Genomic DNA, 23,031 nt, shown 5'->3' on the forward strand with positions numbered 1-23,031 from the left:
TGACCACAGTGGCCTGCGTTAATGATTTTAAAATATAACTTGGAGAATGCTTTATACTTGGTATAGTTTTGGGTTTATAAAATGTCAGTACTGACATCTAAGTTAATCAAAAGCGTCATCCTTCGAGCCGGAAATGAAGCAGCGACCTTAGGATTTCTGTACCAATCTCCTTTACAGTCCTCCGCTCTTCCAGCTGAGATATCGAAGGGTTCCACGATTGTACACCTGTGATATTACGTGCAATTAAAATGATTGAGTGTTAATTTTAAACATTATCAACTTTCCAAGCAAAATGAAAAATTATTTGACTACACAAAAGAGATTCAACTACTTATTCCTGTGTTGCTTTATCACACAAATTGTCATGTTTAATCATTTGGAAAATATCACTAATAGTTTGACTTATATTTGTGCAAATACGATCAACTGGCTGCAGAGCTAGTTTGGAAAGCACTTTCAATAGATTTTTTAGTGTAGCCAAACTTACATCAAGATTAGAGATGCTTGAGCCTATCAAACCTTCTACACTCTTTTGAATTTTGCTTGTTTTGTAAACTAATCAAGTGTTCAAGGAATGATGGGGATATTCCATTGTTTGCTCTGATTTGACAATCCATTTTGGACAATGAGCGGCCCTTTTGAGCTAGTGAAGATAATTGTGCTACATGAGAGTATGCACAGACAATTATTTTTCTTTTTTTGCATTAAAGCACAATTTTTAATAAAGGAGAGGTTAATGATATAATAATTAGCACTGAAAGTCATCTGACACGATTTGAAAGTAAATTGTTGTGCATTGAAAGTAACCAAAGCTCTTTTTACTTTGAGTGGACATCATTTTCTTTCAAATGAATTTGATATTTTGCTAAATGTACAAAACTTTCTTACAAATTTGACATTCAAAATGCATTTGTAATTAATAAATGCTACTTAGTATGGCTGCTGAGATTCCTGGGCTCAGTCTCAAGGAGAGGAGGAGAATGGGGGATAGAGAAAGAGAGAACAGGCAGGCATCCTAAAGATTTTGATGTGCCAGTGCCTGACTCACCATGAACATCACTGGTTTCAAGCTTTTAGCCAATTTTCTGAAAAATTCAACAACCATGTGGTCGTAGTCGGCAGGATTTGAACCTGCGCGGGGAGACGCCAATGGATTTCGAGTCCATCGCCTTAACCACTCGGCCACGACTACCTCTCATGCAATGTGATGTTTTCACAAAAGTTTCTCTATCGGTTGAGCTACTTCATTTCAGGCTGTGAGGATGACTGAAGTAATATTGTATCAGAGATGATTTAAATGGGAAGTTAATCCTGACCACAGTGGCCTGCGTTAATGATTTTTAAAATATAACTTGGAGAATGCTTTATACTTGGTATAGTTTTGGGTTTATAAAATGTCAGTACTGACATCTAAGTTTATCAAAAGCGTCATCCTTCGAGCCGGAAATGAAGCAGCGACCTTAGGATTTCTGTACCAATCTCCTTTACAGTCCTCTGCTCTACCAGCTGAGATATCGAAGGATTCCACGATTGTACACCTGTGATATTACGTGCAATTAAAATGATTGAGTGTTAATTTTAAACATTATCAACTTTCCAAGCAAAATGAAAAATGATTTGACTACACAAAAGAGATTCAACTACTTATTCCTGTGTTGCTTTATCACACAAATTGTCATGGTTAATCATTTGGAAAATATCACTAATAGTTTGACTTATATTTGTGCAAATACGATCAACTGGCTACAGAGCTAGTTTGGAAAGCACTTTCAATAGATTTTTTAGTGTAGCCAAACTTACATCAAGATTAGAGATGCTTGAGCCTATCAAACCTTCTACACTCTTTTGATTTTTGCTTGTTTTGTAAACTAATCAAGTGTTCAAGGAATGATGGTGATATTCCATTGTTTGCTCTGATTTTACAATCCATTTTGGACAATGAGCGGCCCTTTTGAGCTAGTGAAGATAATTGTGCTACATGAGAGTATGCACAGACAATTATTTTACTTTTTTTGCATTAAAGCACAATTTTTAATAAAGGAGAGGTTAATGATATAATAATTAGCACTGAAAGTCATCTGACACGATTTGAAAGTAAAATGTTGTGCATTGAAAGTAACCAAAGCTCTTTTTACTTTGAGTGGACATCATTTTCTTTCAAATGAATTTGATATTTTGCTAAATGTACAAAACTTTCTTACAAATTTGACATTCAAAATGCATTTGTAATTAATAAATGCTACTTAGTATGGCTGCTGAGATTCCTGGGCTCAGTCTCAAGGAGAGGAGGAGAATGTGGGATAGAGAAAGAGAGAACAGGCAGGCATCCTAAAGATTTTGATGTGCCAGTGCCTGACTCACCCTGAACATCACTGGTTTCAAGCTTTTAGCAAATTTTCTGAAAAATTAAACAACCATGTGGTCGTAGTCGGCAGGATTTGAACCTGCGCGGGGAGACCCCAATGGATTTCGAGTCCATCGCCTTAACCACTCGGCCACGACTACCTCTCATGCGATGTGATGTTTTCACAAAAGTTTCTCTATGGGTTGAGCTACTTCATTTCAGGCTGTGAGGATGACTGAAGTAATATTGTATCAGAGATGATTTAAATGGGAAGTTAATCCTGACCACAGTGGCCTGCGTTAATGATTTTTAAAATATAACTTGGAGAATGCTTTATACTTGGTATAGTTTTGGGTTTATAAAATGTCAGTACTGACATCTAAGTTTATCAAAAGCGGCATCCTTCGAGCCGGAAATGAAGCAGCGACCTTAGGATTTCTGTACCAATCTCCTTTACAGTACTCCGCTCTACCAGCTGAGATATCGAAGGATTCCACGATTGTACACCTGTGATATTACGTGCAATTAAAATGATTGTGTTAATTTTAAACATTATCAACTTTCCAAGCAAAATGAAAAATGATTTGACTACACAAAAGAGATTCAAATACTTATTCCTGTGTTGCTTTATCACACAAATTGTCATGTTTAATCATTTGGAAAATATCACTAATAGTTTGACTTATATTTGTACAAATACGATCAGCTGGCTACAGAGCTAGTTTGGAAAGCACTTTCAATAGATTTTTTAGTGTAGCCAAACTTACATCAAGATTAGAGATGCTTGAGCCTATCAAACCTTCTACACTCTTTTGATTTTTGCTTGTTTTGTAAACTAATCAAGTGTTCAAGGAATGATGGGGATATTCCATTGTTTGCTCTGATTTGACAATCCATTTTGGACAATGAGCGGCCCTTTTGAGCTAGTGAAGATAATTGTGCTACATGAGAGTATGCACAGACAATTATTTTTCTTTTTTTGCATTAAAGCACAATTTTTAATAAAGGAGAGGTTAATGATATAATAATTAGCACTGAAAGTCATCTGACACGATTTGAAAGTAAAATGTTGTGCATTGAAAGTAACCAAAGCTCTTTTTACTTTGAGTGGACATCATTTTCTTTCAAATGAATTTGATATTTTGCTAAATGTACAAAACTTTCTTACAAATTTGACATTCAAAATGCATTTGTAATTAATAAATGCTACTTAGTATGGCTGCTGAGATTCATGGGCTCAGTCTCAAGGAGAGGAGGAGAATGTGGGATAGAGAAAGAGAGAACAGGCAGGCATCCTAAAGATTTTGATGTGCCAGTGCCTGACTCACCCTGAACATCACTGGTTTCAAGCTTTTAGCAAATTTTCTGAAAAATTAAACAACCATGTGGTCGTAGTCGGCAGGATTTGAACCTGCGCGGGGAGACCCCAATGGATTTCGAGTCCATCGCCTTAACCACTCGGCCACGACTACCTCTCATGCAATGTGATGTTTTCACAAAAGTTTCTCTATGGGTTGAGCTACTTCATTTCAGGCTGTGAGGATGACTGAAGTAATATTGTATCAGAGATGATTTAAATGGGAAGTTAATCCTGACCACAGTGGCCTGCGTTAATGATTTTTAAATATATAACTTGGAGAATGCTTTATACTTGGTATAGTTTTGGGTTTATAAAATGTCAGTACTGACATCTAAGTTTATCAAAAGCGGCATCCTTCGAGCCGGAAATGAAGCAGCGACCTTAGGATTTCTGTACCAATCTCCTTTACAGTACTCCGCTCTACCAGCTGAGATATCGAAGGATTCCACGATTGTACACCTGTGATATTACGTGCAATTAAAATGATTGAGTGTTAATTTTAAACATTATCAACTTTCCAAGCAAAATGAAAAATGATTTGACTACACAAAAGAGATTCAAATACTTATTCCTGTGTTGCTTTATCACACAAATTGTCATGTTTAATCATTTGGAAAATATCACTAATAGTTTGACTTATATTTGTACAAATACGATCAGCTGGCTACAGAGCTAGTTTGGAAAGCACTTTCAATAGATTTTTTAGTGTAGCCAAACTTACATCAAGATTAGAGATGCTTGAGCCTATCAAACCTTCTACACTCTTTTGATTTTTGCTTGTTTTGTAAACTAATCAAGTGTTCAAGGAATGATGGTGATATTCCATTGTTTGCTCTGATTTTACAATCCATTTTGGACAATGAGCGGCCCTTTTGAGCTAGTGAAGATAATTGTGCTACATGAGAGTACGCACAGACAATTATTTTTCTTTTTTTGCATTAAAGCACAATTTTTAATAAAGGAGAGGTTAATGATATAATAATTAGCACTGAAAGTCATCTGACACGATTTGAAAGTAAAATGTTGTGCATTGAAAGTAACCAAAGCTCTTTTTACTTTGAGTGGACATCATTTTCTTTAAAATGAATTTGATATTTTGCTAAATGTACAAAACTTTCTTACAAATTTGACATTCAAAATGCATTTGTAATTAATAAATGCTACTTAGTATGGCTGCTGATATTCCTGGGCTCAGTCTCAAGGAGAGGAGGAGAATGGGGGATAGAGAAAGAGAGAACAGGCAGGCATCCTAAAGATTTTGATGTGCCAGTGCCTGACTCACCCTGAACATCACTGGTTTCAAGCTTTTAGCAAATTTTCTGAAAAATTCAACAACCATGTGGTCGTAGTCAGCAGGATTTGAACCCGCGCGGGGAGACCCCAATGGATTTCGAGTCCATCGCCTTAACCACTCGGCCACGACTACCTCTCATGCAATGTGATGTTTTCACAAAAGTTTCTCTATGGATTGAGCTACTTCATTTCAGGCTGTGAGGATGACTGAAGTAATATTGTATCAGAGATGATTTAAATGGGAAGTTAATCCTGACCACAGTGGCCTGCGTTAATGATTTTAAAATATAACTTGGAGAATGCTTTATACTTGGTATAGTTTTGGGTTTATAAAATGTCAGTACTGACATCTAAGTTAATCAAAAGCGTCATCCTTCGAGCCGGAAATGAAGCAGCGACCTTAGGATTTCTGTACCAATCTCCTTTACAGTCCTCCGCTCTTCCAGCTGAGATATCGAAGGGTTCCACGATTGTACACCTGTGATATTACGTGCAATTAAAATGATTGAGTGTTAATTTTAAACATTATCAACTTTCCAAGCAAAATGAAAAATGATTTGACTACACAAAAGAGATTCAACTACTTATTCCTGTGTTGCTTTATCACACAAATTGTCATGTTTAATCATTTGGAAAATATCACTAATAGTTTGACTTATATTTGTGCAAATACGATCAACTGGCTGCAGAGCTAGTTTGGAAAGCACTTTCAATAGATTTTTTAGTGTAGCCAAACTTACATCAAGATTAGAGATGCTTGAGCCTATCAAACCTTCTACACTCTTTTGAATTTTGCTTGTTTTGTAAACTAATCAAGTGTTCAAGGAATGATGGGGATATTCCATTGTTTGCTCTGATTTGACAATCCATTTTGGACAATGAGCGGCCCTTTTGAGCTAGTGAAGATAATTGTGCTACATGAGAGTATGCACAGACAATTATTTTTCTTTTTTTGCATTAAAGCACAATTTTTAATAAAGGAGAGGTTAATGATATAATAATTAGCACTGAAAGTCATCTGACACGATTTGAAAGTAAATTGTTGTGCATTGAAAGTAACCAAAGCTCTTTTTACTTTGAGTGGACATCATTTTCTTTCAAATGAATTTGATATTTTGCTAAATGTACAAAACTTTCTTACAAATTTGACATTCAAAATGCATTTGTAATTAATAAATGCTACTTAGTATGGCTGCTGAGATTCCTGGGCTCAGTCTCAAGGAGAGGAGGAGAATGGGGGATAGAGAAAGAGAGAACAGGCAGGCATCCTAAAGATTTTGATGTGCCAGTGCCTGACTCACCATGAACATCACTGGTTTCAAGCTTTTAGCCAATTTTCTGAAAAATTCAACAACCATGTGGTCGTAGTCGGCAGGATTTGAACCTGAGCGGGGAGACGCCAATTGATTTCGAGTCCATCGCCTTAACCACTCGGCCACGACTACCTCTCATGCAATGTGATGTTTTCACAAAAGTTTCTCTATCGGTTGAGCTACTTCATTTCAGGCTGTGAGGATGACTGAAGTAATATTGTATCAGAGATGATTTAAATGGGAAGTTAATCCTGACCACAGTGGCCTGCGTTAATGATTTTTAAAATATTACTTGGAGAATGCTTTATACTTGGTATAGTTTTGGGTTTATAAAATGTCAGTACTGACATCTAAGTTTATCAAAAGCGTCATCCTTCGAGCCGGAAATGAAGCAGCGACCTTAGGATTTCTGTACCAATCTCCTTTACAGTCCTCTGCTCTACCTGCTGAGATATCAAAGGATTCCACGATTGTACACCTGTGATATTACGTGCAATTAAAATGATTGAGTGTTAATTTTAAACATTATCAACTTTCCAAGCAAAATGAAAAATGATTTGACTACACAAAAGAGATTCAACTACTTATTCCTGTGTTGCTTTATCACACAAATTGTCATGGTTAATCATTTGGAAAATATCACTAATAGTTTGACTTATATTTGTGCAAATACGATCAACTGGCTGCAGAACTAGTTTGGAAAGCACTTTCAATAGATTTTTTAGTGTAGCCAAACTTACATCAAGATTAGAGATGCTTGAGCCTATCAAACCTTCTACACTCTTTTGATTTTTGCTTGTTTTGTAAACTAATCAAGTGTTCAAGGAATGATGGTGATATTCCATTGTTTGCTCTGATTTTACAATCCAATTTGGACAATGAGCGGCCCTTTTGAGCTAGTGAAGATAATTGTGCTACATGAGAGTATGCACAGACAATTATTTTTCTTTTTTTGCATTAAAGCACAATTTTTAATAAAGGAGAGGTTAATGATATAATAATTAGCACTGAAAGTCATCTGACACGATTTGAAAGTAAAATGTTGTGCATTGAAAGTAACCAAAGCTCTTTTTACTTTGAGTGGACATCATTTTCTTTCAAATGAATTTGATATTTTGCTAAATGTACAAAACTTTCTTACAAATTTGACATTCAAAATGCATTTGTAATTAATAAATGCTACTTAGTATGGCTGCTGAGATTCCTGGGCTCAGTCTCAAGGAGAGGAGGAGAATGTGGGATAGAGAAAGAGAGAACAGGCAGGCATCCTAAAGATTTTGATGTGCCAGTGCCTGACTCACCCTGAACATCACTGGTTTCAAGCTTTTAGCAAATTTTCTGAAAAATTAAACAACCATGTGGTCGTAGTCGGCAGGATTTGAAACTGCGCGGGAGACCCCAATGGATTTCGAGTCCATCGCCTTAACCACTCGGCCACGACTACCTCTCATGCAATGTGAGGTTTTCACAAAAGTTTTTCTATGGGTTGAGCTACTTCATTTCAGGCTGTGAGGATGACTGAAGTAATATTGTATCAGAGATGATTTAAATGGGAAGTTAATCCTGACCACAGTGGCCTGCGTTAATGATTTTTAAAATATAACTTGGAGAATGCTTTATACTTGGTATAGTTTTGGGTTTATAAAATGTCAGTACTGACATCTAAGTTTATCAAAAGTGGCATCCTTCGAGCCGGAAATGAAGCAGCGACCTTAGGATTTCTGTACCAATCTCCTTTACAGTACTCCGCTCTACCAGCTGAGATATCGAAGGATTCCACGATTGTACACCTGTGATATTACGTGCAATTAAAATGATTGAGTGTTAATTTTAAACATTCTCAACTTTCCAAGCAAAATGAAAAATGATTTCACTACACAAAAGAGATTCAACTACTTATTCCTGTGTTGCTTTATCACACAAATTGTCATGTTTAATCATTTGGAAAATATCACTAATAGTTTGACTTATATTTGTGCAAATACGATCAACTGGCTGCAGAGCTAGTTTGGAAAGCACTTTCAATAGATTTTTTAGTTTAGCCAAACTTACATCAAGATTAGAGATGCTTGAGCCTATCAAACCTTCTACACTCTTTTGAATTTTGCTTGTTTTGTAAACTAATCAAGTGTTCAAGGAATGATGGGGATATTCCATTGTTTGCTCTGATTTGACAATCCATTTTGGACAATGAGCGGCCCTTTTGAGCTAGTGAAGATAATTGTGCTACATGAGAGTATGCACAGACAATTATTTTTCTTTTTTTGCATTAAAGCACAATTTTTAATAAAGGAGAGGTTAATGATATAATAATTAGCACTGAAAGTCATCTGACACGATTTGAAAGTAAAATGTTGTGCATTGAAAGTAACCAAAGCTCTTTTTACTTTGAGTGGACATCATTTTCTTTCAAATGAATTTGATATTTTGCTAAATGTACAAAACTTTCTTACAAATTTGACATTCAAAATGCATTTGTAATTAATAAATGCTACTTAGTATGGCTGCTGAGATTCCTGGGCTCAGTCTCAAGTAGAGGAGGAGAATGACGGATAGAGAAAGAGAGAACAGGCAGGCATCCTAAAGATTTTGATGTGCCAGTGCCTGACTCACCCTGAACATCACTGGTTTCAAGCTTTTAGCAAATTTTCTGAAAAATTAAACAACCATGTGGTCGTAGTCGGCAGGATTTGAACCTGCGCGGGGAGACCCCAATGGATTTCGAGTCCATCACATTAACCACTCGGCCACGACTACCTCTCATGCAATGTGATGTTTTCACAAAAGTTTCTCTATGGGTTGAGCTACTTCATTTCAGGCTGTGAGGATGACTGAAGTAATATTGTATCAGAGATGATTTAAATGGGAAGTTAATCCTGACCACAGTGGCCTGCGTTAATGATTTTTAAAATATAACTTGGAGAATGCTTTATACTTGGTATAGTTTTGGGTTTATAAAATGTCAGTACTGACATCTAAGTTTATCAAAAGCGCATCCTTCGAGCCGGAAATGAAGCAGCGACCTTAGGATTTCTGTACCAATCTCCTTTACAGTCCTCCGCTCTACCAGCTGAGATATCGAAGGATTCCACGATTGTACACCTGTGATATTACGTGCAATTAAAATGATTGAGTGTTAATTTTAAACATTATCAACTTTCCAAGCAAAATGAAAAATGATTTCACTACACAAAAGAGATTCAACTACTTATTTCTGTGTTGCTTTATCACACAAATTGTCATGTTTAATCATTTGGAAAATATCACTAATAGTTTGACTTATATTTGTGCAAATACGATCAACTGGCTGCAGAGCTAGTTTGGAAAGCACTTTCAATAGATTTTTTAGTGTAGCCAAACTTACATCAAGATTAGAGATGCTTGAGCCTATCAAACCTTCTACACTCTTTTGAATTTTGCTTGTTTTGTAAACTAATCAAGTGTTCAAGGAATGATGGGGATATTCCATTGTTTGCTCTGATTTGACAATCCATTTTGGACAATGAGCGGCCCTTTTGAGCTAGTGAAGATAATTGTGCTACATGAGAGTATGCACAGACAATTATTTTTCTTTTTTTGCATTAAAGCACAATTTTTAATAAAGGAGAGGTTAATGATATAATAATTAGCACTGAAAGTCATCTGACACGATTTGAAAGTAAAATGTTGTGCATTGAAAGTAACCAAAGCTCTTTTTACTTTGAGTGGACATCATTTTCTTTAAAATGAATTTGATATTTTGCTAAATGTACAAAACTTTCTTACAAATTTGACATTCAAAATGCATTTGTAATTAATAAATGCTACTTAGTATGGCTGCTGAGATTCCTGGGCTCAGTCTCAAGGAGAGGAGGAGAATGGGGGATAGAGAAAGAGAGAACAGGCAGGCATCCTAAAGATTTTGATGTGCCAGTGCCTGACTCACCCTGAACATCACTGGTTTCAAGCTTTTAGCAAATTTTCTGAAAAATTAAACAACCATGTGGTCGTAGTCGGCAGGATTTGAACCTGCGCGGGGAGACCCCAATGGATTTCGAGTCCATTGCCTTAACCACTCGGCCACGACTATCTCTCATGCAATGTGATGTTTTCACAAAAGTTTCTCTATGGGTTGAGCTACTTCATTTCAGGCTGTGAGGATGACTGAAGTAATATTGTATCAGAGATGATTTAAATGGGAAGTTAATCCTGACCACAGTGGCCTGCGTTAATGATTTTTAAAATATAACTTGGAGAATGCTTTATACTTGGTATAGTTTTGGGTTTATAAAATGTCAGTACTGACATCTAAGTTTATCAAAAGCGGCATCCTTCGAGCCGGAAATGAAGCAGCGACCTTAGTATTTCTGTACCAATCTCCTTTACAGTACTCCGCTCTACCAGCTGAGATATCGAAGGATTCCACGATTGTACACCTGTGATATTACGTGCAATTAAAATGATTGAGTGTTAATTTTAAACATTCTCAACTTTCCAAGCAAAATGAAAAATGATTTCACTACACAAAAGAGATTCAGCTACTTATTCCTGTGTTGCTTTATCACACAAATTGTCATGTTTAATCATTTGGAAAATATCACTAATAGTTTGACTTATATTTGTGCAAATACGATCAACTGGCTGCAGAGCTAGTTTGGAAAGCACTTTCAATAGATTTTTTAGTGTAGACAAACTTACATCAAGATTAGAGATGCTTGAGCCTATCAAACCTTCTACACTCTTTTGAATTTTGCTTGTTTTGTAAACTAATCAAGTGTTCAAGGAATGATGGGGATATTCCATTGTTTGCTCTGATTTGACAATCCATTTTGGACAATGAGCGGCCCTTTTGAGCTAGTGAAGATAATTGTGCTACATGAGAGTATGCACAGACAATTATTTTTCTTTTTTTGCATTAAAGCACAATTTTTAATAAAGGAGAGGTTAATGATATAATAATTAGCACTGAAAGTCATCTGACACGATTTGAAAGTAAAATGTTGTGCATTGAAAGTAACCAAAGCTCTTTTTACTTTGAGTGGACATCATTTTCTTTCAAATGAATTTGATATTTTGCTAAATGTACAAAACTTTCTTACAAATTTGACATTCAAAATGCATTTGTAATTAATAAATGCTACTTAGTATGGCTGCTGAGATTCCTGGGCTCAGTCTCAAGGAGAGGAGGAGAATGGGGGATAGAGAAAGAGAGAACAGGCAGGCATCCTAAAGATTTTGATGTGCCAGTGCCCGACTCACCCTGAACATCACTGGTTTCAAGCTTTTAGCAAATTTTCAGAAAAATTAAACAACCATGTGGTCGTAGTCGGCAGGATTTGAACCTGCGCGGGGAGACCCCAATGGATTTCGAGTCCATTGCCTTAACCACTCGGCCACGACCACCTCTCATGCAATGTATGTTTTCACAAAAGTTTCTCTATGGGTTGAGCTACTTCATTTCAGGCTGTGAGGATGACTGAAGTAATATTGTATCAGAGATAATTTAAATGGGAAGTTAATCCTGACCACAGTGGCCTGCGTTAATGATTTTTAAAATATAACTTGGAGAATGCTTTATACTTGGTATAGTTTTGGGTTTATAAAATGTCAGTACTGACATCTAAGTTTATCAAAAGCGGCATCCTTCGAGCCGGAAATGAAGCAGCGACCTTAGGATTTCTGTACCAATCTCCTTTACAGTCCTCTGCTCTACCAGCTGAGATATCGAAGGATTCCACGATTGTACACCTGTGATATTACGTGCAATTAAAATGATTGAGTGTTAATTTTAAACATTATCAACTTTCCAAGCAAAATGAAAAATGATTTGACTACACAAAAGAGATTCAACTACTTATTCCTGTGTTGCTTTATCACACAAATTGTCATGTTTAATCATTTGGAAAATATCACTAATAGTTTGACTTATATTTGTGCAAATACGATCAACTGGCTGCAGAGCTAGTTTGGAAAGCACTTTCAATAGATTTTTTAGTGTAGACAAACTTACATCAAGATTAGAGATGCTTGAGCCTATCAAACCTTCTACACTCTTTTGAATTTTGCTTGTTTTGTAAACTAATCAAGTGTTCAAGGAATGATGGGGATATTCCATTGTTTGCTCTGATTTGACAATCCATTTTGGACAATGAGCGGCCCTTTTGAGCTAGTGAAGATAATTGTGCTACATGAGAGTATGCACAGACAATTATTTTTCTTTTTTTGCATTAAAGCACAATTTTTAATAAAGGAGAGGTTAATGATATAATAATTAGCACTGAAAGTCATCTGACACGATTTGAAAGTAAAATGTTGTGCATTAAAAGTAACCAAAGCTCTTTTTACTTTGAGTGGACATCATTTTCTTTCAAATGAATTTGATATTTTGCTAAGTGTACAAAACTTTCTTACAAATTTGACATTCAAAATGCATTTGTAATTAATAAATGCTACTTAGTATGGCTGCTGAGATTCCTGGGCTCAGTCTCAAGTAGAGGAGGAGAATGACGGATAGAGAAAGAGAGAACAGGCAGGCATCCTAAAGATTTTGATGTGCCAGTGCCTGACTCACCCTGAACATCACTGGTTTCAAGCTTTTAGCAAATTTTCTGAAAAATTAAACAACCATGTGGTCGTAGTCGGCAGGATTTGAACCTGCGCGGGGAGACCCCAATGGATTTCGAGTCCATTGCCTTAACCACTCGGCCACAACTACCTCTCATGCAATGTGATGTTTTCACAAAAGTTTCTCTATGGGTTGAGCTACTTCATTTCAGGCTGTGAGGATGACTGAAGTAATATTGTATCAGAGATGATTTAAATGGGAAGTTAATCCTGACCACAGTGGCCTGCGTTAATGATTTTTAAAATATAACTTGGAGAATGCTTTATACTTGGTATAGTTTTGGGTTTATAAAATGTCAGTACTGACATCTAAGTTTATCAAAAGCGGCATCCTTCGAGCCGGAAATGAAGCAGCGACCTTAGGATTTCTGTACCAATCTCCTTTACAGTCCTCCGCTCTACCAGCTGAGATATCGAAGGATTCCACGATTGTACACCTGTGATATTACGTGCAATTAAAATGATTGAGTGTTAATTTTAAACATTATCAACTTTCCAAGCAAAATGAAAAATGATTTGACTACACAAAAGAGATTCAACTACTTATTCCTGTGTTGCTTTATCACACAAATTGTCATGTTTAATCATTTGGAAAATATCACTAATAGTTTGACTTATATTTGTGCAAATACGATCAACTGGCTGCAGAGCTAGTTTGGAAAGCACTTTCAATAGATTTTTTAGTGTAGACAAACTTACATCAAGATTAGAGATGCTTGAGCCTATCAAACCTTCTACACTCTTTTGAATTTTGCTTGTTTTGTAAACTAATCAAGTGTTCAAGGAATGATGGGGATATTCCATTGTTTGCTCTGATTTGACAATCCATTTTGGACAATGAGCGGCCCTTTTGAGCTAGTGAAGATAATTGTGCTACATGAGAGTATGCACAGACAATTATTTTTCTTTTTTTGCATTAAAGCACAATTTTTAATAAAGGAGAGGTTAATGATATAATAATTAGCACTGAAAGTCATCTGACACGATTTGAAAGTAAAATGTTGTGCATTAAAAGTAACCAAAGCTCTTTTTACTTTGAGTGGACATCATTTTCTTTCAAATGAATTTGATATTTTGCTAAGTGTACAAAACTTTCTTACAAATTTGACATTCAAAATGCATTTGTAATTAATAAATGCTACTTAGTATGGCTGCTGAGATTCCTGGGCTCAGTCTCAAGTAGAGGAGGAGAATGACGGATAGAGAAAGAGAGAACAGGCAGGCATCCTAAAGATTTTGATGTGCCAGTGCCTGACTCACCCTGAACATCACTGGTTTCAAGCTTTTAGCAAATTTTCTGAAAAATTAAACAACCATGTGGTCGTAGTCGGCAGGATTTGAACCTGCGCGGGGAGACCCCAATGGATTTCGAGTCCATCACATTAACCACTCGGCCACGACTACCTCTCATGCAATGTGATGTTTTCACAAAAGTTTCTCTATGGGTTGAGCTACTTCATTTCAGGCTGTGAGGATGACTGAAGTAATATTGTATCAGAGATGATTTAAATGGGAAGTTAATCCTGACCACAGTGGCCTGCGTTAATGATTTTTAAAATATAACTTGGAGAATGCTTTATACTTGGTATAGTTTTGGGTTTATAAAATGTCAGTACTGACATCTAAGTTTATCAAAAGCGCATCCTTCGAGCCGGAAATGAAGCAGCGACCTTAGGATTTCTGTACCAATCTCCTTTACAGTCCTCCGCTCTACCAGCTGAGATATCGAAGGATTCCACGATTGTACACCTGTGATATTACGTGCAATTAAAATGATTGAGTGTTAATTTTAAACATTATCAACTTTCCAAGCAAAATGAAAAATGATTTCACTACACAAAAGAGATTCAACTACTTATTTCTGTGTTGCTTTATCACACAAATTGTCATGTTTAATCATTTGGAAAATATCACTAATAGTTTGACTTATATTTGTGCAAATACGATCAACTGGCTGCAGAGCTAGTTTGGAAAGCACTTTCAATAGATTTTTTAGTGTAGCCAAACTTACATCAAGATTAGAGATGCTTGAGCCTATCAAACCTTCTACACTCTTTTGAATTTTGCTTGTTTTGTAAACTAATCAAGTGTTCAAGGAATGATGGGGATATTCCATTGTTTGCTCTGATTTGACAATCCATTTTGGACAATGAGCGGCCCTTTTGAGCTAGTGAAGATAATTGTGCTACATGAGAGTATGCACAGACAATTATTTTTCTTTTTTTGCATTAAAGCACAATTTTTAATAAAGGAGAGGTTAATGATATAATAATTAGCACTGAAAGTCATCTGACACGATTTGAAAGTAAAATGTTGTGCATTGAAAGTAACCAAAGCTCTTTTTACTTTGAGTGGACATCATTTTCTTTAAAATGAATTTGATATTTTGCTAAATGTACAAAACTTTCTTACAAATTTGACATTCAAAATGCATTTGTAATTAATAAATGCTACTTAGTATGGCTGCTGAGATTCCTGGGCTCAGTCTCAAGGAGAGGAGGAGAATGGGGGATAGAGAAAGAGAGAACAGGCAGGCATCCTAAAGATTTTGATGTGCCAGTGCCTGACTCACCCTGAACATCACTGGTTTCAAGCTTTTAGCAAATTTTCTGAAAAATTAAACAACCATGTGGTCGTAGTCGGCAGGATTTGAACCTGCGCGGGGAGACCCCAATGGATTTCGAGTCCATTGCCTTAACCACTCGGCCACGACTATCTCTCATGCAATGTGATGTTTTCACAAAAGTTTCTCTATGGGTTGAGCTACTTCATTTCAGGCTGTGAGGATGACTGAAGTAATATTGTATCAGAGATGATTTAAATGGGAAGTTAATCCTGACCACAGTGGCCTGCGTTAATGATTTTTAAAATATAACTTGGAGAATGCTTTATACTTGGTATAGTTTTGGGTTTATAAAATGTCAGTACTGACATCTAAGTTTATCAAAAGCGGCATCCTTCGAGCCGGAAATGAAGCAGCGACCTTAGTATTTCTGTACCAATCTCCTTTACAGTACTCCGCTCTACCAGCTGAGATATCGAAGGATTCCACGATTGTACACCTGTGATATTACGTGCAATTAAAATGATTGAGTGTTAATTTTAAACATTCTCAACTTTCCAAGCAAAATGAAAAATGATTTCACTACACAAAAGAGATTCAGCTACTTATTCCTGTGTTGCTTTATCACACAAATTGTCATGTTTAATCATTTGGAAAATATCACTAATAGTTTGACTTATATTTGTGCAAATACGATCAACTGGCTGCAGAGCTAGTTTGGAAAGCACTTTCAATAGATTTTTTAGTGTAGACAAACTTACATCAAGATTAGAGATGCTTGAGCCTATCAAACCTTCTACACTCTTTTGAATTTTGCTTGTTTTGTAAACTAATCAAGTGTTCAAGGAATGATGGGGATATTCCATTGTTTGCTCTGATTTGACAATCCATTTTGGACAATGAGCGGCCCTTTTGAGCTAGTGAAGATAATTGTGCTACATGAGAGTATGCACAGACAATTATTTTTCTTTTTTTGCATTAAAGCACAATTTTTAATAAAGGAGAGGTTAATGATATAATAATTAGCACTGAAAGTCATCTGACACGATTTGAAAGTAAAATGTTGTGCATTGAAAGTAACCAAAGCTCTTTTTACTTTGAGTGGACATCATTTTCTTTCAAATGAATTTGATATTTTGCTAAATGTACAAAACTTTCTTACAAATTTGACATTCAAAATGCATTTGTAATTAATAAATGCTACTTAGTATGGCTGCTGAGATTCCTGGGCTCAGTCTCAAGGAGAGGAGGAGAATGGGGGATAGAGAAAGAGAGAACAGGCAGGCATCCTAAAGATTTTGATGTGCCAGTGCCTGACTCACCCTGAACATCACTGGTTTCAAGCTTTTAGCAAATTTTCAGAAAAATTAAACAACCATGTGGTCGTAGTCGGCAGGATTTGAACCTGCGCGGGGAGACCCCAATGGATTTCGAGTCCATTGCCTTAACCACTCGGCCACGACCACCTCTCATGCAATGTATGTTTTCACAAAAGTTTCTCTATGGGTTGAGCTACTTCATTTCAGGCTGTGAGGATGACTGAAGTAATATTGTATCAGAGATAATTTAAATGGGAAGTTAATCCTGACCACAGTGGCCTGCGTTAATGATTTTTAAAATATAACTTGGAGAATGCTTTATACTTGGTATAGTTTTGGGTTTATAAAATGTCAGTACTGACATCTAAGTTTATCAAAAGCGGCATCCTTCGAGCCGGAAATGAAGCAGCGACCTTAGGATTTCTGTACCAATCTCCTTTACAGTCCTCCGCTCTACCAGCTGAGATATCGAAGGATTCCACGATTGTACACCTGTGATATTACGTGCAATTAAAATGATTGAGTGTTAATTTTAAACATTATCAACTTTCCAAGCAAAATGAAAAATGATTTGACTACACAAAAGAGATTCAACTACTTATTCCTGTGTTGCTTTATCACACAAATTGTCATGTTTAATCATTTGGAAAATATCACTAATAGTTTGACTTATATTTGTGCAAATACGATCAACTGGCTGCAGAGCTAGTTTGGAAAGCACTTTCAATAGATTTTTTAGTGTAGCCAAACTTACATCAAGATTAGAGATGCTTGAGCCTATCAAACCTTCTACACTCTTTTGAATTTTGCTTGTTTTGAAAACTAATCAAGTGTTCAAGGAATGATGGGGATATTCCATTGTTTGCTCTGATTTGACAATCCATTTTGGACAATGAGCGGCCCTTTTGAGCTAGTGAAGATAATTGTGCTACTGTCACAACTGAGGGCCTGAGCTGACGGGAGGCAGCCTCAGTTGTAGGGGCTGAGATGTACCGGAACCTGGGAGGTTGTATCAGACCCCTGGACATGTAAGTAACATGAATAATAACTGCCCGAAGGCGTTACCACGACAACTTGGATAAAAGTCAATGATGTTTATTATGACAACTCCGCAACACAGCAGCAGTAAAAGAAAACGTAAAAAGTCAGCAAAGAATAAATACAGTTCCTGGGTACTACAGGATGGCAGGAGCCACAGGGCACTGGTAGTGTGAGATAGTTCTTATGATCTTCTAGATGGAAAGTCCTTACCAGGCCCGACTGTAGCAATGGAGATAACCCAGGATTGTGCCAGCTGGTGTTCCAGGAAAAGCTGGGTTGCTGATGATAAAACAGCTGCTGTCGATACTGGCTGGAACCAGACTGTTGTTAGCACGGAGTGGATACTGGCTGGAACCAGTTAAATAATAAATGAACTTGGGAGCGATGAAATATGAACTGAAATGTAGAACTTGAGAGCGGAGAAATAATAATACCGGTGGAGAGTGGTAAAGTGTAGAAAGGACACCGGCCCTTTAAGGGAAGCTGTACTCTGCTGGAAGCTGAGCTGGAAGCAGGTAATGTTGTAGCTGGAAACAGATGAATCCACAATGGATTGGAGAGTCAGGCTACACCGCAGGTGGAATGCTGGTGCGGGTCTCTATGGTGGAAGTCTTGAGACAGGAGCTGGAACCTGGAAGACAATCACAGGAGAGAGACAAACAGGAACTAGGTTTGACAACCAAAGCACTGACGCCTTCCTTGCTCAGGCACAGTGTATTTATACCTGCAGCAAGGAAGGGATTGGCTAGGCAATTATGCAGATTATCAATACTGAGAACAGATTGGTGGAAATGATCAGCTGACAGAATCCAAGATGGCTGCGCCCATGCAGACACTTGGAGGGAAGTTTGGTTTGTAATCCATGTGGTAATGAAAACAGTAATGGCGGCGCCGGCCACCGGAGACAGGAGGCGCCAGGCTGACAGATGCACATCCAACCACGCGGACACAGCGGAGGCCGCGGCTGACGCAATCGCCACTCAGACACTCCGCATGCAGAAGTTCAGGGACGGCGGCGGAGGCCGCGGGAGACGCCATGCCAGGTGTAATATGGCGTCCACTGTGACAGCGTCCCAGAGTGACAGGAGAGGATACAGGAATGTACACATCAGGATAACAGATGGGATCCGGTCCTGGAGCGCTGAGCCAGCCTTAGGAGGCATCTGATGGGTAAGAAATGGCGTCCAGATACCCGGATCGTGACAGCACCCCCCCCTTTAGGAGTGGCCCCAGGACACTTCTTTGGCTTTTGAGGAAACTTGGAATGGAATCTCCGGACCAACGCAGGAGCATGGACATCAGAAGCATTGGTCCATGAACGTTCCTCAGGACCATAACCTTTCCAGTCAATAAGATATTGTAGTTGACCGTAACGGTGACGTGAGTCCAGGATCTTGGCCACTTCATACTCAACGCCTCGTTGAGTTTGGACTTTCGGAGTTGGAGGAAGTGAGGAATGAAACCGATTCAAGATCAGCGGTTTCAACAGGGAAACATGGAATGTCCTGGGTATTTTTAAGAAGGGAGGCAACTGGAGTCTGTAAGCAACAGGATTGATGACTTGTTCAATCTTGAAAGGACCGATATAGCGAGGTGCAAACTTCATACTGGGAACTCTTAACCTCAAATTCTTCGTGGATAACCATACCCGATCACCCACCTTGAGAGCAGGAACTGCTCGACGCTTCTTATCCGCAAACTTCTTGTACCTGAACGATGCCTTGAGCAGAGCTGATCGTACGCTCTTCCAGATATTGGCAAACTGATGCAAGGTGATATCCACTGCGGGAACAGAAGTTGCTGGAAGCGGTTGGAACTCAGGGACTTTAGGGTGGAATCCAAAGTTAGTGAAGAATGGTGTTGAAGCAGATGAAGAATGATACTGGTTGTTATGACAGAACTCGGCCCAGGGAAGTAATTGAACCCAGTCATCTTGAGAGGAGGACACATAGATGCGGAGGAAGGCCTCCAAGTCCTGATTCACCCTCTCGGTTTGACCATTGGTCTGAGGATGGTAAGCCGTGGAAAACTTTAGCTTGACTTGGAGGACTTGACATAAACTTCGCCAGAATTTGGCTGTGAATTGAACTCCTCGATCTGAGATAATTTCTTCAGGAAGACCGTGGAGTCGGAAGATCTCTTGTATGAATACTTGAGCCAACTTGGAAGCTGACGGAAGACCGGTGAGAGCAATGAAGTGTGCCATCTTGGTGAACCGGTCAACTACCACCCAGATGGTATTGAACTTGTTGCACATGGGTAAGTCTGTAATGAAATCCATCGACAAGTGGGTCCATGGTCGACGGGGAACGGATAGTGGAACCAGTTGCCCCGCAGGCGACTGGCGGGATACTTTATGTTGGGCACACTTTGGGCAAGATGCAATAAACTCCAAGACGTCCTTTTTCAGAGTTGGCCACCAATAGGACCTAGAGATAAACTCCAGGGTTTTTTGGATACCTGTATGTCCGGCAAAACGGGAAGCATGGGCCCAATGCATGAGCTTCTTCCTTAGCATCGGCTTCACAAAACTTTTCCCTGATGGGGGCGTAGAGTCCATCCCTACCGTGGAGAATGCCAACGGATTTATAATAGGATGCTTGTCTGAAGACTCTGACTCATTTTCTTGCTCCCATGAGCAGGAAAGGGCATCGGCCTTGCGATTCTGAGAGCCCGGACAGAACTGGAGTTTAAAGTCGAACCTGGAAAAGAAAAGTGCCCATCTGGCCTGACGAGGGTTGAGACATTGTGCGCCCTTCAGGTATAAAAGGTTCTTGTGGTCTGTAAGTATGGTGATTGAATGAGAAGCTCCCTCCAACAGATACCTCCACTCTTCTAGAGCGAGCTTGATGGCTAGCAACTCCTGGTCGCCAATGGCATAGTTGCGCTCAGCTGGGGAGAACTTCCGGGAGAAGAAACTGCAAGGGTGTAAATGGCCATCTTTAGCCCTCTGAGATAACACCGCTCCTACTCCAACGGAGGAGGCATCCACCTCTAAGATGAAAGGAGAGTCGATGTCAGGCTGTTTCAGAACAGGCGCAGAGATGAACCTTTGTTTTAAAAGATGAAATGCTTGCATGGCTTCTTCAGACCACTTGGACGGGTTAGCACCCTTCTTAGTGAAAGCAGTAATAGGCGCCACAATGGTGGAAAAGTCTCGTATAAACTTTCGGTAATAGTTGGCGAACCCTAAGATCCTCTGGACCCCTTTGAGGGTTAAGGGTACCGGCCAATTTTGGATTGCTTGTAGTTTCTCAGGATCCATCTCTAGTCCGGAACCGGACACAATGTACCCTAGAAACGGAATGGACTTGACTTCAAAGACGCATTTTTCTAATTTGCAATAGAGATGATTGACACGGAGACGGGACAGAACCTCTTTAACCCAAAAACGATGTTCCTCTAAATCGTTGGCAAAAATGAGGATATCGTCTAGATAGACCACGACATGACGGTATAGAATGTCTCTGAAGATCTCATTGACAAAATGCTGGAAGACAGCTGGAGCATTGCTCAATCCGAAGGGCATGACGAGGTACTCATAATGTCCGTCACGGGTGTTAAAGGCGGTCTTCCACTCGTCACCCTCACGGATCCGGATGAGATTGTATGCACCTCTCAAGTCCAGCTTTGTAAAGATGGTAGCTCCGCTAACTCTGTCAAAGAGCTCAGTAATCAGGGGTAAAGGATAACGGTTCTTGATGGTAATGTCGTTCAAACCTCTGTAGTCGATGCACGGCCGCAGACCACCATCTTTATTTTTTACAAAAAAGAAGCCTGCGCCGGCTGGAGAAGAAGAAGGTCGAATGAACCCCTTTGCTAGGTTCTCTTTAATATATTCCTCCATAGAATGCGTCTCAGGCAGAGACAACGGATAAGTTCGGCCTCGAGGTGGAACCTTCCCTGGAACGAGATCAATCGGACAGTCCCATTCTCTATGAGGAGGAAGGATATCAGCAGAAGCTTTACTGAACACATCCGTGAAATCTTGATATGGAGGAGGTGGAACATCAGACGACCTGGGGGAGGAAGAACAGACAGGCAATACTTTAAACAAACATGTCTCAGCACAGGAGGAACCCCATGCCAGGATTTGCGTAGTCGTCCAATCAATTGTAGGATTGTGAAGACGGAGCCATGGAAGGCCCAGGACCACAGGATGTGTGGCTCTTGGAATCACTAAAAGTGAAATAAGTTCGGAATGAAGAACTCCCACTCTCAGGCGAACTGGTAGAGTCCTTAGAGCAATAACTGTATCAAAAATTTTACTGCCATCCACGGCAGTTAAGGAGATGGACGAAGGAAGTCTCTCGGTGGGTAGGGACCACCGTTTAACATAGGCTTCGGTAATAAAGTTCCCAGCTGCTCCGGAATCAAGGAGGGCAATGACGTTCCGATAACGTTGAGCAATTTGGAGCGACACTGGGAGATTACAATCATGAGGAGATGGAGAGGAGATCATTATTCCTAGCCGGCCCTCTCCTGGGCAAGCTAGGGTTTGGAGTTTTCCCGGACGTTCGGGACAGTCATTGATGGTGTGAGACGGAGCTGCACAGTAAAGGCAAAGAGACTCAGAGAGACGTCTTCGGCGCTCAGCAGGAGTTAAACGGGAACGGCCAAGTTGCATGGGCTCATCTTTAGATGGTGACAGTTGACGAGGAGGAGGAGCAGAAGATTTTGGAGCAGATGATCTTCCACGCTCAGTTGCTCTCTCTCTGAAACGTAAATCAACTTTCGTGCAGAGTGAGATTAGCTCATCTAACTTAGAAGGTAAGTCTCTGGTAGCTAACTCATCTTTAATACGCTCAGATAAGCCATGCCAGAATGCAGCATACAGGGCCTCGTCGTTCCATGCCAGTTCGGATGCCAGGATCTGGAACTGTATCAGATATTGTCCTACAGTACGTGACCCCTGGCGTAAACGGAGAATCTCGGATGAAGCTGAGGTTACCCGGCCTGGCTCGTCGAAGATGCGCCTGAGTGTTGACACGAAGGCAGTGTAGGAAGATAGCAGGGTGTCGGACCTCTCCCATAACGGTGATGCCCAATCAAGGGCTGAGCCACTGAGAAGAGAAATAATGTAGGCAATTTTTGTACGGTCACTGGGAAAATTGCCAGGTTGTAGCTCAAACTGAATCTCACACTGGTTGAGAAATCCCCTGCAGAATCTTGGAGATCCGTCAAATTTTGCTGGC

The 23,031-nt window shown here is 39.1% G+C and overlaps 13 non-coding genes across 13 annotated transcripts; all 13 read right to left on the minus strand.

Annotated features, from left to right (window-relative positions):
- Nucleotides 1–1,110: 1,110 nt before the first annotated feature.
- Nucleotides 1,111–1,192, minus strand: TRNAS-CGA (transfer RNA serine (anticodon CGA)). Its single transcript has one exon. It is a non-coding gene; the product is annotated as a tRNA-Ser (tRNA).
- A 1,231-nt stretch (nucleotides 1,193–2,423) lies between these two features.
- Nucleotides 2,424–2,505, minus strand: TRNAS-CGA (transfer RNA serine (anticodon CGA)). Its single transcript has one exon. It is a non-coding gene; the product is annotated as a tRNA-Ser (tRNA).
- Nucleotides 2,506–3,734: 1,229 nt separating this feature from the next.
- On the minus strand, nucleotides 3,735–3,816 carry TRNAS-CGA (transfer RNA serine (anticodon CGA)). The gene has a single exon. It is a non-coding gene; the product is annotated as a tRNA-Ser (tRNA).
- Nucleotides 3,817–5,048: 1,232 nt separating this feature from the next.
- On the minus strand, nucleotides 5,049–5,130 carry TRNAS-CGA (transfer RNA serine (anticodon CGA)). Its single transcript has one exon. It is a non-coding gene; the product is annotated as a tRNA-Ser (tRNA).
- A 1,230-nt stretch (nucleotides 5,131–6,360) lies between these two features.
- TRNAS-CGA (transfer RNA serine (anticodon CGA)) lies at nucleotides 6,361–6,442 on the minus strand. The gene has a single exon. It is a non-coding gene; the product is annotated as a tRNA-Ser (tRNA).
- A 1,231-nt stretch (nucleotides 6,443–7,673) lies between these two features.
- On the minus strand, nucleotides 7,674–7,754 carry TRNAS-CGA (transfer RNA serine (anticodon CGA)). The gene has a single exon. It is a non-coding gene; the product is annotated as a tRNA-Ser (tRNA).
- A 1,231-nt stretch (nucleotides 7,755–8,985) lies between these two features.
- On the minus strand, nucleotides 8,986–9,067 carry TRNAS-CGA (transfer RNA serine (anticodon CGA)). The gene has a single exon. It is a non-coding gene; the product is annotated as a tRNA-Ser (tRNA).
- A 1,230-nt stretch (nucleotides 9,068–10,297) lies between these two features.
- Nucleotides 10,298–10,379, minus strand: TRNAS-CGA (transfer RNA serine (anticodon CGA)). Its single transcript has one exon. It is a non-coding gene; the product is annotated as a tRNA-Ser (tRNA).
- A 1,231-nt stretch (nucleotides 10,380–11,610) lies between these two features.
- Nucleotides 11,611–11,692, minus strand: TRNAS-CGA (transfer RNA serine (anticodon CGA)). The gene has a single exon. It is a non-coding gene; the product is annotated as a tRNA-Ser (tRNA).
- Nucleotides 11,693–12,922: 1,230 nt separating this feature from the next.
- On the minus strand, nucleotides 12,923–13,004 carry TRNAS-CGA (transfer RNA serine (anticodon CGA)). The gene has a single exon. It is a non-coding gene; the product is annotated as a tRNA-Ser (tRNA).
- Nucleotides 13,005–14,235: 1,231 nt separating this feature from the next.
- On the minus strand, nucleotides 14,236–14,317 carry TRNAS-CGA (transfer RNA serine (anticodon CGA)). Its single transcript has one exon. It is a non-coding gene; the product is annotated as a tRNA-Ser (tRNA).
- A 1,230-nt stretch (nucleotides 14,318–15,547) lies between these two features.
- TRNAS-CGA (transfer RNA serine (anticodon CGA)) lies at nucleotides 15,548–15,629 on the minus strand. Its single transcript has one exon. It is a non-coding gene; the product is annotated as a tRNA-Ser (tRNA).
- A 1,231-nt stretch (nucleotides 15,630–16,860) lies between these two features.
- Nucleotides 16,861–16,942, minus strand: TRNAS-CGA (transfer RNA serine (anticodon CGA)). The gene has a single exon. It is a non-coding gene; the product is annotated as a tRNA-Ser (tRNA).
- Nucleotides 16,943–23,031: the final 6,089 nt, after the last annotated feature.

This window comes from Pseudophryne corroboree, chromosome 4 (assembly GCF_028390025.1).
Source record: "Pseudophryne corroboree isolate aPseCor3 chromosome 4, aPseCor3.hap2, whole genome shotgun sequence".
NCBI classification, from domain to species: domain Eukaryota; kingdom Metazoa; phylum Chordata; class Amphibia; order Anura; family Myobatrachidae; genus Pseudophryne; species Pseudophryne corroboree.